Source organism: Ursus arctos, unplaced genomic scaffold (genome assembly GCF_023065955.2).
Source record: "Ursus arctos isolate Adak ecotype North America unplaced genomic scaffold, UrsArc2.0 scaffold_5, whole genome shotgun sequence".
NCBI lineage: Eukaryota > Metazoa > Chordata > Mammalia > Carnivora > Ursidae > Ursus > Ursus arctos.
In genome coordinates, this window is record NW_026623067.1 from 88,340,130 (window position 1) to 88,355,104 (window position 14,975).

The 14,975-nt window shown below is 36.5% G+C and overlaps 1 protein-coding gene and 1 pseudogene across 3 annotated transcripts in view; one reads left to right on the forward strand and one right to left on the reverse strand.

The window, feature by feature from the left end:
* Positions 1–14,975, reverse strand: part of TMEM232 (transmembrane protein 232) — a 246,962-nt gene that overhangs the window by 31,542 nt on the left and 200,445 nt on the right. The gene's annotated exons all lie outside the window — the stretch shown is intronic.
* On the forward strand, positions 6,846–8,275 carry LOC113255005 (L-lactate dehydrogenase B chain-like; annotated as a pseudogene).

A 14,975-nucleotide genomic window follows, 5' to 3' on the forward strand; every position in this document is an offset into this window, starting at 1 on the left:
GCTGCAAAATCAATCCCAAGGAAATTTAAGCAATCTAGATGGATTCTTTAAATAAAAGTGTACTGTATTGTACTTCAGAATTGAGAAGGGCACTGAGGTGAAACTAAGAAGTTAGAAGAGTTTAATCAACCAACTAGTCAAAAATTTTATCAGTTGTCTGTGATACAAAATACATTTTGTTCCTACTAATGTCTATTACTGTATCATCTTATGTCATTGCTATAAAAATAAGTTCTAATACCATGTTACTATATTTCTTTTAAGCATAATTTCCTTTAAGTACTTTGTGGCAAGAGGGACAACTATTGCTCTCCTACAATTGTAGAGATTGTACTAGGCTATTTCTTAAAGCCAAGATTCTGTAGCTGGCTTTACTTAAGAAGTGAGATGTTTAGAAAAAAAAATCTAAACTGAATAAGGGTCTTCGGTAGTTTACTTTGCTAGAACTTGCTGTGCTATTTAGCCAGATTTAACAAAAATAATGGAACTTCTCTATTTTAGCCTTGCTTGTAAACAAAATTTCTCTTAAGTAAGCTGCTGAACTATAAGGAGTTAACAATTATAATTCTTTTGTATTTAAAAAAAGATCCGTACTGGAAATATATCACCCTATTGAGCTTTAAAAATACCAAATGTGCAATGAATGCTGTTCATAAATGCCTATAATATTAAATAATAAATGCTACAAGGAAAGTAGGGCTATAGGAGTTCCTAGAGGGAAAACAAAACTTCTTGCTGGAAGGAATTAGGAAATGTTTAATTTGACAGTAAGTCACTTCCACAATTTACCTGCACTTGTGCTAAGCCTGGAAGAGTGAGGGTGAATCCGAGAGTTGTATACTTTAACAAGATTGAGCAATAGATTATAAGATGAATCAAAAGTGCAGAGATTTGTAATAAGAATTTAGGAGACTATTTCAAAGTACAGGTGAGGGTTGTGAAACGTGAATAGAGAGTAGCCAGTAGAGATGAAGACCAGGTAGAAAAGTGAAAACATAACTTCAGGCCACTATTTGGATTTGAACAGGAGGGAGAAGAGTAAACTAACCAACTGACTACCTACCTACTAACAAACTAAATCAAGTCAGTGATATTGGGTCTAGATAGTTCAGAGGTTGACAGTGCTTTTACCAAAACAGAGGATAAGAAAGAGGGCCAAATTTTAGAGGATCCATTAAATTCTTAGCCTTTTGAAGGCTAAGGTAGATACTTGCTTGATTACTGGTGAATGACACTAATGGTGTACTGAGCTTTTGGTGTCACCAAGATGTTCAAGTAGAGGTACCACCAAGGAGCTGCAAAGGTAGAAGCGTGGTAGGGAGGTGATAAAAACTTCCAAGGGAAAGACAGTAGTTAAATCCACATGATTACAAGCAAGGAGGTAATAGCAAGGAGAGAAAACTTTGGAACAATCCCTATAGTTAGAGGGGAAGAAAATCCAGGGAAGATATAACCACAGATGGAAGAGGAAAACTAGAAAGAAAAAATGTGTTAGAAAACAGAGAAGCAATTTTAAAAGACGGTAGTTAGGCAAAGTCAGAGACATGGATATATGATATGTTAAGAACAAAGAAAAAAGCTTAAAAACCAGTTACATTTATTTTATTTTGTAGAAGGTTTTTTCTTTCTTTCATTCACTTCTTTCCTTTCTAAATATTTATGGGCATGAATCCAGAACATTATGTATCATGAAAGTGCAAATTATCTATCATCATACCTCCTTGAGATAATTGCTAATAATTTGGCATAATTTTCCTTTGGCTATTATGGATTAATGGTATTTATTTTTGTTACAATTTATATGTTGTCTTTTTATTTGCTTTGTCTTAAATGATCTCTTGTTTTTACTGCGTATATTTTCTATTTAGAATTTTGTTATTCCTCTTCTGATTTACTCTCATGATTAGGAAGGCATATATTTTATTTTTAATTCTTTTCATTACATTCACAGTTCTCAAAAAGTTCTATATATCAAAAATTATTAGGGTAAAAAATATACTTTGCATCATATTCTCCTTTTTTTTTTTTTTAAAGATTTTATTTATTTATGTGACAGAGAGACAGCCAGCGAGAGAGGGAACACAGCAGGGGGAGTGGGAGAGGAAGAAGCAGGCTCCCAGCGGAGGAGCCCGATGTGGGACTCGATCCCGGAAAGCCGGGATCATGCCCCGAGCTGAAGGCAGGCGCTTAACGACTGCGCCACCCAGGCGCCCCTCATATTCTCCTTTTGATTCTTTCCCCACTCTATATAAAGGGAGGAATATAACACATTTTTACTTCTTTACTTTCTCAGATTTTAAAACTATAATGTGTATTTTAGGAGCCACACTAATGTTATTTAAACTTATTAAATAATAATTTTATTTTTACACAATACTATTTTTTTTCGATTTTGTAACAAATTTAAAACAAACCAAAATCTATGTTTAATTTGATTCAATGTTCACTGCCAGTGTTTGTAGAAGTATTAGTTTCTAAAGCTATATAACAGATCATTGTCTTCAACGAATCTGTAGAGTGTAATGGCTTTCTTTCAGTGGTATTACTCTTTCTTGTTCTCTAATTTGGTTGAAAACACACTGAAGCTTTGCATTAAGTCCATTCTTAATCTCTTAATTTAGGTACTTTATAGAAAGTAGAGGTGTTCCAGTGAAGATGGTGACGTCAGAGGACCCTAACCTCACCTTGTCCCATGGATACAACTAGATAACGGACACATCAATAACCCAGAAAATGGCCCAAAGACTGATTGATAGAACAGACTCTTCTCAGCTAAATGTAGACAGGAATCCACATCAAAAAGGGTAGGAAGGGCAGCGACCAGGTCAGGAGCTAAACAGACCAGCAGGAATGTCCCCAAGAGGGAGGCACTTCGTAGGCATGGAGAAGGGAGAGAACTAGATACCCTCATACCTGAAACTCCAGGCACAGGGAGCCAGAATGGGGAAGATGAATCCCTGTAACATTTGGCTTTGAAAGCCAGAGGGGCCAAATTTTTGAGTTCTTACACTCAGTGGGGCTTAAAAGCTGTAATTTAAAAAATCAGTAGGCTTCTAGAACACCTGGGAGGGGAAGGGAAACTGAATCCCCACCCTTAAAGAGACAGCACAACAAAAGCCCCACAGTGATACAGCACAGAAGCAGCAGTTTGAAAAACACCTGTGGTATATGGGAGGAAGATTTGTTTACTAATGTCAGAGAGTGTGCTGGAGGGGCAGGGATCATTGGGAGGCTTCTCCAGCAACAGGGGTGGTATGTGCCATTTCCCACCCGTACTTCCAAGGCTAGGCACAGGGATACCTGTGGGGACCACCACAGCACAACACTCACCACTTTTTTTTTTTTTAAAAGATTTTATTTATTTATTCGACAGAGATAGAGACAGCCAGCGAGAGAGGGAACACAAGCAGGGGGAGTGGGAGAGGAAGAAGCAGGCTCATAGCGGAGGAGCCTGATGTGGGGCTCGATCCCATAACGCCGGGATCACGCCCTGAGCCGAAGGCAGATGCTTAACCGCTGTGCCACCCAGGCGCCCCACCACCTAACTTTCTAACAGTGCAAGTCACACTACCTTATTCTGCAGACACAGCCCTTCCATCCAGGCCTCAGCTCCAGGTTATCTCCCACAGCACACTGGACAAAACACTGCTACACCCTGCCTCCCAACCTTGTGGGCTTCTTTAGATCTGCCGCCTCTCACCTGGCCTGCCTAGGTCCCTGGGCAGAAATTACTGGCACTGCATGCCCCACCCCTGCAGTTTCATGCTGTTCAATGCTATCACGTCATTGGCAAATGCCTGGTCTGACTGAACTTAAGTCCAGGTGGCCCGAGACTGCCTACAAATAGGGGACCAAACTCTGCCCACAACAGGCAAAGAGAGCCATCACAGATAACTGGAAGGAAGGCAAAAGTAGCTCAGCCACAACAGCAGGGTGTGCGCAACACACACAGGAAACACCCCTGAAGTGCCAGGTTCTGGTAAACAGGGATAGTACACTGCAGGGCAGTCCAGTATCTCTTCTTCATAAGGCCACTACTTTCAAATCAGGAGATGTACCTTACTTCCATAACACACACATAAAGACACAGAGTAAGACAAAATGAAGAGTCAGAGTAGTATGTCCCAAATGAAAAAAAAGGACAAATGGCAAGAAACCTAAATGAAATGGAGATAAGTAACATGCCTGATAGAGAATATAAAGTAATCATCATAAAGATACTCAGTGGATTTGAGAAAAGAGTGGAGGACCTCAGTGAGACCCTTAACAAAGGGACAGGAAACATAAAAAGGAAACAGAAATGAAGAATTCAATAAATTAAATTAAAAATACACCAGATGCATTCATCAGTCGATGGAGACTAGATGCAATATATAGTAGACTAGAGGAAGCACAAGGACACATCAGTTACCTGTAGAACAGAATAATCAAAAGCAAGCTAAAGAGGAGAAACAAAAAATAATAAAATATGAAAATAGACCAAGGGAACACAGTGACACCATTAAGCATAATAACATTCACATTATAAGGGTCCTAGGAGAAATGAGATATAATAGCTGAAAACTTCCCTAATCTGGGGAAGGAAACAGATATCCAGATCCAGGAGGCAGAGAGAGCCCTCAACAAAATCAACCCAAGGAGGTTCACACCAAGACACACAGTAATTAAAATGGCAAAAAGTAGTGAGAAAGAGAGAAGTTTAAAAGCAAGAGGAAAGAAAACAGTTACATACAAGGTAAACCCCATAAGGCTATCAGCTGATTTTTCAGCAGAAACTTGGCAGGCCAGAAGTGAGTGGCATGACATATTCAAAGTGCTGAAAGAAAATATCTGCAGCCAAGAATATCCAGCAAGGCTATCCTTCAGAATAGAGGAGAGGTGAAAAGTTTTCCAGACAAACAAAAGCTAGGGTAATTCATGACCAGTAAACCAGCCCTACAAGAAATGTTAAAGGGAATCTGATTGGAAAGGAAAGACCATAAGAAGGGGTAAGAAAATTAGAAGCACAAAAGCAGTAAAATTAAGTATATCTATAAAAATCAGTCAAGAGAGTCACAAAATGAAAGGATGTAAGTATGACCCTATGGACCTAAAACATGGTGGTGAGAGGAGTAAAGAATGGGTTCAAACTTAAGTGACCATCAACTTAATATAGTTTGTTATATGTGAAAGATGTTATAGCCAAACCTAATGATAACCACAAATCAAAAACCACTAATAGATATGCAAACAATAAAGAGAAAGGAATCCAAGTATATCACTAAAGAAAGCCAGAAAACCATGAGAGAAGAGAGCAAGAAAGGAACAGAGTAGAACTACACAAACCACGAAACAAATAACAAAATGGCAATATGTACATACCTATCAATAATTACTTTGAATGTAAGTGGACTAAATGCTCTAATCAAATACACAGGGTGATAGAATGGATTAAATAAAAAAGATTGTATTTATATTCTGCCTACAAGAGACACATTTCAGACCTAAAGACACATACAGATTGAAAGTGAAGGGTGGAAAAGCATTATGCAAATGGAAGTGAAAAGAAAGCCAGGGTAGCAATACACATATCAGACAAAATAGACTTTAAAACAAAGACAGTATACAAGAGAAAAAGAAGAATGTTACATCATAAAGGGAATAATCTAACAAGATACAAACATTGTAAATATTTATGCATCCAACATGGGAGTACCCAAATACATAAAATAGCTTATAACAAACATGAAGTAATTGATAGTAATACAATAATAATAGGTGATTTTAACACCCTACTTACATCAACCAACAGGTCATCCAAACAGAAAAATCACAAAGGAAACAATGGCTTTGAATGACATACCGGAAGGATAGATTTAGCAGATACGTTCAAAATAATTCATCCTAAAACAATACACATTCTCTTCAAGTGCACATGGAACCATCTCCAAAATAGATCACATATTAAGCCACAAAACAGTCTCAATAAATTCAAAAAGATCAAAATCATACTGTGCATCTTTTCCAACCACAATGCTATAAAACTAGAAATTAACCATGAGAAAAAATCTGGAAAGAGCATAAAATCTGGATGTTAAATAAGTTATCTGATTTGTTAGTATGTAATTGGCTATAGTAATCTGTTATCACACTATGCATTTCTGTGGTTATGTGTTGTATTGTTTTTCTCTTCCCTTTCTCATTTTGGTGTTTGAGTCTACTCTTTTTTTCTTAGCCAATGTAGTTAAAACACTGAAATTTTATTTTTTGGAAACACTGGTCATTACTTTTATTAAAAAAATAACATGCTACTTCACAATATGGGCCAACCAAGAAATCAAAGAGGAAATCAAAACTACTGGAGACAAATGAAAATGAAAACATGACAATCCAAAATCTTTGGGATGCAGCAAAGGTTTTCTAAGAGAAAGCTTATAGCTATACCAGCCTACCTTAAAGACAAGAAAAATCTCAAATAAAAAACCTAACTTTACACCTGAAAAGCTAGAAAAGAACAAACAAAACCCAAAGCCAGTAGAAGGAAGTAAAAAAGAGTAGAGCAAAAATAAAACAGAAACTAAAAAAACTCAAAAGAACAAATCAATGAAACCAGGAGATGGTTCTTTGAAAAGATCAACAAAATTGATAAACCTTTAGCCAGACTCATTCAAAAGACAGAGAGAGAGAGAGAGGATCCAAATAAAAATTAGAAATGAAAGAGAAATAACAGACACCACATAAATACAAAAGATTATAAGAGGATATTATGAAAAAATTATAAAGCAACAAATTGCACAACCTAGAAGAAATGGATAAATTCCTAGAAATATATCACCTACCAAAACTGAAGCAGAAAGAAAGAAAAAATTTGAACAGACTGATTAACAGCAATGAAATTGATTCAGTAATCAAAAAAGCTCCCAGTAGGCAGATCCTACACTGGAGGAGACAGACATAGCTGACATTGTCTTCTTCCCATGACTCTTACAGCCACTTCTCTCCTGGGCACAATGGCAACTCTTAAGGAAAAACTGCACCAGTTGCAGAAGAGGCAACCATCCCAAACAATAAGATCATTGTAAGGGGTGTGGACAAGTTGGTATGGCATATGCAATCAGCATTCTGGGAAAGTCTCTGGCAGATGAACTTGTCCTTGCGATGTTTTGGAAAACAAATTCAAAGGAGAAATGGATCTGCAACATGGGAGCTTATTCCTTCAGATACCTAAAATTGTGGCAGATAAAGCCAATTTTAAGATTTTGGTGTAACTGTGGAAGTCCACCAGTAGGAGGGAGAGAGCTGCCTCAATGTGGTGCAGAGGACTATTTATGTCTTCAAATTAGTTATTCCTCAGGTAGTCAAGTACAGTCCTGATTGTATCATAATTATGTTTTCCAACCCAGTGGATATTCTCACATACGTTACTAAGTGGCCTAACCAAGCACCCTGTGATTGGAAATGGGTGTGAACTGGATTCTGCTAGATTTCACTATCATATGGCTGCAAAACATGTCATTCATCCCAGCAACTGCCAGGGATGAACTTTGGGAGAACATGGAGACTCACACGTGGCTGTGTGGAGTAGAGTAAATGTGGCAGGCATTTCTCTCCAGGAGCTGAATCCAGAAATGAGAATAGACGGTGACAGTGAAAATTGGAAAGAAGAGAATAAGATTGTGGTTGAAAGTGCCTATGAAATTATCAAGCTAAAAGGACATACCAACTGAGCTATTGGATTGGAGTGTGGCTAATCTCACTGAATCCATGTTAAAAAATCTATCCAGGATACATCCAGTGGCAACAATGGTGAAGGGAATGTATGGCACTGAGAATGAAGTGTTCCTGAGCCTCCTGTGTATCCTGAATGCTCAGAGATTAACCAGTGTTATCAACCAGAAACTGAAGGATGTTAAGGTTCCTCAGCCCAAGAAAAGTGCGAATACCTTATGGGACATCCAGAAAGACCTAAAACACTAAGACTTCTGGCTTCTAGGCTGTAGAAATTTAAAACTATAATGTGATTAACCATGAGCCTTTAGTTTTTCATCCATATGCATGGATCACAGTTGTTTTTATCTTCCTAAATATGTTAATCTGGGCTCACAGAATCAACACCCAGATTTAATGCTTGCAATAGGAGCCCTTGAACAAATATAATATCACAGAATCAACACCCAGATTCAATGCAAGCTTGATTTAATGCTTGAAAGGAGCCCTTGAACAAATAAGATTAATTATTGTAGCGTGCTTCTAAAAACAAAACAACAACAACAAAACTAATGTCCAGGACCAGAATGTTTCATGGGTGAATTCTGCCAAACATTTAAAGAAAAATTCAGAGCTATTCTCAAACTATTCTAAAAAATAGAAGATGAAGGAAAGCTTCCAAATTCATTCTATGAGACCGGCATTACCTTGATACTAAAACCAGATAATGACACTACAAAAAAGAGATCTACAGGCCAATATCTTTGATGAACATAGAGGCAATAATCCTCAACAAAATATTAACAAACTGAATCCAACAATACTTAAAAGCATCATTCCCTATGATCACATGAGATTTATTCCTGTTATGCAAGAGTGGTTCAATATTCTCAAATCAGTCAACATGACACATCATGTTAGCAAAACTTAGGATAAAAACCATATGATCATTTCAGTAGATACAGAGAAAGCATTTGACAAAGTACAACATAGATACATGGTAAAAACCCTCAACAAATTAGGGTTAGATGGAACATTTCTCAACATAATAAAGGCCATATATGAAAAAAACAACAGCGAACATCAAACTCAATGAGGACAAACAGCTTTTTCCCTAAAATCAGGAAAAGACAAGGATGTACACTCTCACCATTTTTATTTAATATAATACTAGAAGTGCTAGCCACAGCAATCAGACAAGAAGGAGGAACAAAAGACATCCAAATTGGTAAAGAAGAAGTAAAACTTTCATTATTTGCAGATGACATACTATATATAGAAAGCCGTAAAAACTCCACCAAAAAACTACTAGAACTGATAAATGAATTCAGTAAGGTCACAGGATACAAAATCAATATACAGAAATCTGTTGCATTTCTGTACACTAATAATGAAGCAGAAGAAAGAGAAATTAAGAAAACAATCCCATTTACAGTTGCACCAAAAATAATAATATACCTAGGACTAAACTTAACCAAGGAAGTGAAAGAAGTGTACTCAAAAACTATGAAACACTGATGAAAGGTATTGAAGATGAGACAAACAAATGGAAAGATATTTCATTCTCATGAATTGGGAGAACAAACATTGTTAAAATGATCATACTACCCAAAGCAATCTACAGACTTAATGCAATCTCTGTCAAAATACCAACAGCATTTTTTCACAGAACTAGAACAAATAATCTTAAAATTTATATGGAACCATAAAAGACCCTGAAGAGCCAAAGCAATCTTGAAAAAGAAAAACAAAACTAGAGGTCTCATGATCATAGACTTCAAGATATACTACAAAGCTAGAGTAATCAAAACAGTATGATATGCAGAAAAGTAGACACATAGATCAATGGAACAGAAAAAGTCCAGAAATGAACCCACAAATATATGGTCAGTTAATATTTGACAAAGGAGTCAAGTATATGCAGTGGGGAAAAAAGATTGTCTCTTCAACATTGGGTGTTGGGCAAATTGGACAGCTACATGCAAAAGAATGAAACTGGACCACTTCCTTACACCATACACAAAAATAAACTCAAAATGGGTTAAAGACCTAAATGTGATACCAGAAACCATAATAATCCCAGAAGAGAGCACAGGCAGTAATTTCAGACATCAGCCTTGCAACATTTTTCTAGATATGTCTCCTGAGGCAAGAGAAAGAAAAGCAAAAATATACTGTTGGGACTACATCATAATAAAAGGCCTCGGCACAGCAAAGGAAATGATTAACAAAACTAAAAGGCAACCTATGGAGTGGGAGAAGATATTTGCAAATGATGTATCCAATAAAGTATTCGTATCCAAAATATGTAAAGAACTTATAAAAATCAACACCAATAAACCCCCAAATAATCCAAATTTAAAAATGGGTAGAAGACATTTCTCCAAAGAAGACATCAGGTGGCCAACAGACCCATGAAAAGATGCTCAGCATCATTCATCACCAGTGAAAAGCCAAGCAAAATCACAATGAGATATCAGCTCACACCTGTCAGAATGGCTAAAACCAAAAATAAGACACAACAGGTGTTGATGGGGAGAAAAAGCAACCCTCATAACACTGTTGGTGGGAATGCAAACTGGTGCAGCCCCTGTGGAAGACAGTGTGGAGGTTCCTCAAAAAATTAAATATAGAATTACCATATATTTCAGTAATTATTCTACTGGGTATTTACCCAAATAATACGAGAACAGTAATTCAAAAAGATTTATGTGCCCCTTTGTTTATTTCAGCTTTATTTACAATAGCCAAATTAGAGAAGCAACCCAAGTGTTGCTCAATAGATGAATATTGAAGATGTGAGATAGATAGATACACATACAATAGACTATTACTCAACCATAAAAAAGTTTGAAACCTTGGGGTCCCCGGGTGGCACAGTTGGTTGAGCATCTGACTCTTGGTTTTGGCTCGGTTCATGATTTCAGGGTCATGAGATCAAGCCTCACATCAGCACCAAGTCTGCTTAAGTTTCTCCCTCCCTCTCCCACTGCCCCTCCCTGCCCCCATGCTCGCGCGCGCTCTCTCTCTCTCTCTAAAATAAATAAATCATAAAAAGAAAAGTTTGAAATCTTGCCATTTACTGCAACATGGGTGGATCTAGAGAGTATAATGCTAAGTGAAATAAATCAGTCACAGAAAGGTAAATATCTTATGACTTCACTCAGATGTGGAATTTAAGAAACAAATGAACAAAGAAAAAAAAAAAGAGACAAGAAAGCATATCCTCAACCATAGAGAACAAACTGATGGTTACCTGAGGGGAGGTGGGTGGGGAATGGATGAAATAGGTGATGGGGATTAAGAGTAGATTCATCACGATGAGCACTAAGTAATATATAGAACTGCTGAATCACTATATTGTACACCTGAAATTAATATAAAACTATTTTAACAATACAAATTTTTAAGTCATTAATTGGACTTCTTCAAAATTAATATGTTTCTCCTTATGAAACATACTGCCTTGAAAGATGTAAAGACATACCACAGATAGAAAATATTTGCAAACAGATATCTAACAACTTACATCCATGATTTAAAAAAAAAAAAACTTTCAAGTATTTTACAAAACAAGATATACAGATGCTAAATAAGTACTTGAAAATTTGCTCTGCATCAGTAATCATTAGGCAAAGGAGATTCAAGACTACAGCAAGATACTACTACATATCTCTAAGAATGTCTACAATTAAAAAACAAAAATTAAAATTAAAAAAAACTGACAATATCAAGTGTTCACAACTAGAGCTTTACTATGTTCCAGATGGGAAGACAGAAGAGTGTAGCCACTTTGGATAACAGAGTGGCTGTTTTTTATAAAACTAAACATACTTTTTACATACAATCCAGGAATCTTGCCCCTAGGTATTTATCTAGATGAAATAATAATATATATTTATCCAAAAATATTTATGGGTATATTTATAGTGACTATATTCATAGTCCCCAAAAAACTGGAAACCACATGTCCTTAAACTGATATAAAAACTTTGTATATTCATACAGTGAAAGCTACTCTGCAATGAAAGCTACAAACATATGCAGCAACATAGACCAATCTCAAATGCATTATATTAAGAGAAAGAAGTCACTGAAGACAGAACTTAGGTGCTATAAGTTAAAATGGAATTCAAATAATATCTTCCAATAGAAATAATGATATCTGTCAGAAGGAACTTCTCCATCTTTTTATGAAAATCACTGCAAATATCACAGATAATAAAAATAATAACATTATAATACATTCTAAAATTTGTATGTACTTTGGACAAGGTGGCAAAGTAGATACATATATATTATGTATATGTATTAATAAAGTCAGATATATATTCTATATGTTATATAACATATTTTTTTTCACTCATTGCTTATGATGATAAAGGTACTATATCCATATCTATCATCTATCCAGAAACAGAGAGAGAATCTTTATGATAAACTCTTGAGGATGGAAGCTGTGTTTTTCTGCCATTGTTTATCATAACTTCTTTTTTTAAAGATTTTATTCATTTATTTATTTGAGAGAGAGAGAGAGCACGCGCACACAAGCAGGGGCAGGGGCAAAGTGAGAGGGAGAAACAGATCTCCCCACCAAGCCAGGAGTCCGACACAGGGCTCAATCCCAGGATGCTGGGATCATGACCTGCGCCAAAGGCAGATGCTTAACCAACTGAGCCACCTAGGCTCCCCTATCATAACTTCTTATAAGTAAAGGAAGTTCTCCCATCAGTTATATCCTGAAGATCATATGTGTGTTTACTATTATTGTTTTTAACTTTTTGTAATCTTAGTTTCACCTTAACTTAATCCATCTTTCAGCCGCTGATTTTCTTAGTTCTCTTGTAGTATTCATTTGTGGGAATTTTGGTTGTAAGCTAATTTTAAGTTAATGTTGTAATTTCTCTCTCTCTTCTCCTTCACCCTTCACTTGCTTTCCTCCTCACTCTTTCTTTGCTCAACCTTTCCTGTGTCTTAGTTTTACAACCATCTTCTACAGGTTGTCCCAGTATTCCGGTGTTCTAATACAAAAGAAGGTCACATGTTGGCTTTGTGGGCCTCTCCTCCTTTAGTTACGTGGAGATACTGCAAATCAATGAGCCGGCAGAGTCTTAGCTCTGTCCCTAGTTTAGAGGTAATATCTGTGTCCTCCTAATTTCCTGGGAATGCAGCCTGATATAAGCCACAGGCTCAGGCATGATTCATAGCAGCTATCGTCATTCTTTCAGGAGAGAAGGGGAGCTGAATGAAGTTAGTGAGCCTGGCTACAGCTCCCTACCTTATGTTGGGGTGCTTTAATTCCCTGAAACCCCATTGCAGCTGAACCCAAGGAAATCTCTATGAGATTTGGCCACCATTATAAGCCCCACTTACTACTCTCCATTTCTTTTATGGTTTTTATATATGGATATGCTTTCCTCATTTTTTGTAGAACTATGAAGTTTTTATTTTTAAAAGCCATTTTTATATACCTTCTATGTGCTTGAAGCAGTTAGAAGGGGTGAAATGCTCTGGGCCTTAAAGTATGTACTTACTGTGCTAGCTTGGTTAGAAGTCTTGTATGTAAAACACTCCAAATATTTGCTAAACTAACTCACACAAAATTTCATCCAGTGTGAAACATTACGGTTACGTTCTACTGAATTCTTTTTCCCCCATCCATCATTGTGCATTGCATCAAATCAAAATGAAGGTCTCTGTGAGGTTAATAGGAACTAATCCTTTAGGATGAATATCAAGCATCTGTGAAGAGGCAAGACCACTGGATGGCATAGGTAGAAATTAACCTAGGCCCATTCTTTTCCTGCATCATTTGGCTTACATACTTCTGTGTAGCAAATACAGATATTAGAGATCACATTTTATGCTACTGCCTTGGAAACATCAACTTTCTGCTATTCTCAACTATTTCAGCAGCAATCCTTGCCCCCTGATGCTAGGCAAAGTAGAACTCTCTTTAGACTACACGGACCAACTCTTATTTGCACTAAAGCCTTTATTCTTTGATCTATTAGCAGGGTTGATGTCTCTTAATGTCAAAAGGTGAACAAAGCTTCAAAGACACGTAGCACTGAGTTTGATCTTAAAAATACAAAATCAAAAGATTTTTGAAATCTTAGGAATAAGTCCTGCCTTTTACCTTATACTAGTGAATTAAAAATATTACCAGCTCATGCCTACTGGCCATTGATATTAAAAATAAGTAGCTGTGAAGTAGGACTTCCAAATATTCTTCAAAGTATTTGCGTTGGTGAGACACGAAGAGCCTTGGTTTCTTAATGGCTTCTAAATACCATTCCCCACTAAAAGGAACCAGGACTCCTTGAAGAAAAGGCTGACCTCAGAAGGGGGGCAGAAAAGATACAAGGTGAAAAGTATCTTGTTCCAGAAAGTCTGAAAGCACTTAAAAAGACTGGGACATATCAAAATGACAGAGGAACCTGACTGAAGGGCTCCAAATGGCAATATGGACCAAGTAAATGATGAGAAAAATAGATTAAAATTCATTGAAAAAATAATCAGCAAAATGCTAGTGATATAAATAAGTAAATGAATAAATAATTGCATAAAGGAGGAGGACGGGAGAGCTCTTGTGGAAGACAAGTGACTTCATAAATGTAGTAGAAACACTAGAGGTAGAAAATCACAATTTTGCAACTATGATTGCTATGCAAGAAACACCAAACAAAAAATGTCAGTGAATACTGAAACTAGTAGGTGGAGGTTTAATGGGAACCAAGAAACAAAAATTAAAATCACCAGTAATTGAATAGGTTAGTATCATCCTTGGTATGATACACTGAGAAGAACATATCATTTCTGTACTTTCATTGCTGAAGATGGACAGCCTGAATCCAATTATGAGGAAAAATTAAACTCACATTGTGTTTCATTCTACAATGTGGTTTCCTGTAGTCTGTAAAAAATGTCAAGATAAAAAAACAAAGTTTAAGGAACAGTTCCAGACTAAATAAGACGAGAGAGATATGACAATCAAATGCAATGTGTGATTCTGGACTAGATCCTGGACGTAGGGGGGAAAAATAGCTATAAAGGAATTTTCAGAAAAATTGGAAAAATTTGAATATGTACTGGGTCTATCAATTTTAATTTCCTGATTTCAGTAATTGTTCTGTTTATATAAGAGAATATTCTTGTTCTGGGGAAATACACTATAGTATTTTGGAATAAAGGAGCATGACGTATGCAGTTTACTTTCAAATGGTTTGGTAAAAATGTATGTTGTGCCTGACGTACATATATTATGTGTGTGTGTGTGTGTGTGTGTG